Source organism: Babylonia areolata, chromosome 1 (genome assembly GCF_041734735.1).
Source record: "Babylonia areolata isolate BAREFJ2019XMU chromosome 1, ASM4173473v1, whole genome shotgun sequence".
NCBI classification, from domain to species: domain Eukaryota; kingdom Metazoa; phylum Mollusca; class Gastropoda; order Neogastropoda; family Buccinidae; genus Babylonia; species Babylonia areolata.
Genome location: NC_134876.1, coordinates 26,036,252 through 26,039,415, shown reverse-complemented (window position 1 = coordinate 26,039,415; position 3,164 = coordinate 26,036,252).

Genomic DNA, 3,164 nt, shown 5'->3' with positions numbered 1-3,164 from the left:
GTGTTTTCCCGTCGTCCCAGTCCTTCCTTTTGCCTCTCTCCAGCCTACGTTTAGGAGGTGGAGGGGTGTGGAGGGGGGGGGGGGCGCTGGGGGGGGCGGGGGTGGAGGGAGAGGTGGTGTGTGGACAAACAGAGTGTGTGGGCCTCTGACAAAATGTGCCCTATCTGTGAAAAAACAATGTGATCTGTATGGTCTGTGTTCACCTGACGTTACAATTTGTGTCGGTTACAACGTTGGTTTTTCTCCCTTCGGATACCTTCTCTAAGACTGCTCTCTTTGTCTCTGTCTTTGTCTCTGTCTCTGTCTCTCTCTCTCTCTCTCTCTCTCTCTCTCTCTCTCTCTCTCTCTGTCTTTCTCTGTTATCCCCTCTCTCTGTCTCTCTGTCTCTGTCTCTGTCTGTCTGTCTGTCTCTCTCTCTCTCTCTCTCTCTCTCTCTCTTATCCCCTCTCTCTCTCTCTGTTTCTCTGTCTTTGTCTCTGTCTGTCTGTCTGCCTGTCTGTCTGTCTCTCTGTCTGTCTGTCTCTCCCTCTCTCTCATCACAGTCTTCATCATTCGGCATGTGGTGATGCCCTTACCTTTCCCTGAAGACAAGTAACCTGACCTGCTGGATGGACAGAAGATGCAACAGTACTGCATTGCAGTGGAGGGGGGATTCTCCTTGACTGCTTTTTCTTCCTCATCTTCTGTAACCAAGACTCTCTCTTGTAACAGATCATTTGTGTCGGTTACAACGTTGGTTTTTCTCCCTTCGGATGCCTTCTCTAAGACTGCTCTCTTTGTCTCTGTCTTTGTCTCTGTCTCTCTCTCTCTCTCTCTCTGTCTCTCTCTCTCTCTCCGTTATCCTCCCTCTCTCTGTCTCTCTATCTGTGTTATCCTCTCTCTCTCTCTCTCCCTCTCTGTCTTTCTCTGTTATCCCCTCTCTCTGTCTCTCTGTCTCTGTCTCTCTGTCTCTGTCTGTCTGTCTGTCTGTCTGTCTGTCTGTCTGTCTCTCTCTCTCTCTCTCTCTCTCTCTGTTATCGTTATCCCCCCTCTCTCTCTATTTCTCTGTCTTTGTCTCTGTCTGTCTGTCTGTCTGCCTGTCTGTCTGTCTCTCTGTCTGTCTGTCTCTCCCTCTCTCTCATCACAGTCTTCATCATTCGGCATGTGGTGATGCCCTTACCTTTCCCTGAAGACAAGTAACCTGACCTGCTGGATGGACAGAAGATGCAACAGTACTGCATTGCAGTGGAGGGGGGGATTCTCCTTGACTGCTTTTTCTTCCTCATCTTCTGTAACCAAGACTCTCTCTTGTAACAGATCATCATCCGTGTCTGATGTGTCCGGATGTAGTTCATGCATGTTTATAACGCGCGCGCGCACACACACACACACACACACACACACACACACACACACACACAGAGGGAGACAGACAGACAGGAAGACGGACAGACAGAGAGAAACCACTATATATTACCACTGTAATATTTTCTTGTCATTATCCATCTCATATTGCTAGAAGTGTGTTCTTTAGGGCTTTCGATAGTCAGTAAATCATTTGTAAATTGTTGGTGACACAGCAGATGTGCCCCCCCCCCTCCAACTCCCTAGCCCCTAACCCCCCACCTCCCCTCCTCCAACGCCTCCGCCCGGCGCACAACACGACAACAAAAACTGAAGAAATGACGTGCTCTTTAAATTTCGGCTCTCATTCAAGAAAAAAACACAAAAAAAACACATAATTCCTGTCAACGCACAGCAGTAAAATGCTCCACCTGATTTTTTTTTCAAAGCAAAATAATGTTTAAAAACTACTGACCCTGAAACGATCTCTCAAACCCAAAGCTGCAGTTCTCATCAATGTAACAGATGATGATTCAATCAAGGGCCATAAGGCGGAACACAAAATACTGTCCCTTTCATCCACGTTCCCGAATACTTGCTTGGAATGGGAATCACTTACTGGTTATTTAGGTGAAAAGACAGAAATCACACACACACACACACACACACACACACACACACACACACAGAGAGAGAGAGAGAGAGAGAGAGAGAGAGAGATATTGCTGCGTGGAGTGCATTCAATGACGTGTGGATTTCACAGCCTGTTTCGTAGTTACAAGGAAAAGACGGAAAGCTTAAGCAATACTACACACCGGCTGTGATCCCCCCTCCAACCGCCCACACACATATACACTCCGACAAACTCACACACACACACACATACACACCGTGACACCACAAAATGCGCGCGCGCTTGCGCGCGCACACACACACACACACACACACCAAAACGCACACACTCACGTACACACACAAACAACATGCACCTTTGCTCACTCCACCCACCACCCACTCCACTCCTGCCACCTTCCCTTCAACTCACCCCCCTCCCTAGGCACCCCCCTCAATCCCCCCCCACCCCACTCCACTCCTGCCACTTTCCCTTCAACTCACCCCCCCCCCCCCACTACCTAGACACCCCCCTGACCACCGTACCCTCCCCCCCCCCCCCCCCCCCGCGCCCTCTATCCGCCCCCACCCCCCTACACACAGAGACACAAAAGCAGAGGTTGTGCCTTTGTCAAGAAGTCCTTACCGACCTCTGAGGCTCCCAAGACTCCACTGTGTGTGTACTGGCACAGACAGACCCTGACAATGCTTCATCTACTACTCACACACACACACACACACACACACACACACACACACACACAACTCCTCAACGCCTCCCCCTATCCACCTTACCCTCTTTCTCCCCACCCCTGACATTTATCACGCCACATAGCGTCAGGTGAGAGAGAGAGAGAGAAAGACAGACAGAGAGAGAGACAGAGACAGACAGACAGAGACAGAGAGAGGCAGAGAGACAGAGAAAGGCAGAGATAGACAGACAGGCAGAGACAGAGACAGACAGACAGATTGACAGACAAAGACATACGAACAGAGACAGACAGAGCGAGACAGAGAGAGATAGAGACAGACAGACAGAGAGAGGCAGAGAGAGATAGAGACAGAGAGAGGGAGACAGACAGAGAGAGGCAGAGAGAGACAGAGACAGACAGAGAGAGACAGAGAGAGAGGCAGAGAGAGATAGAGACAGACAGAGACACGGCAGACAGACAGAGAGACGCAGAGATAGAAAGACAAACAAGGACAGAGGGAGGGTGGGTGAGGAGGTG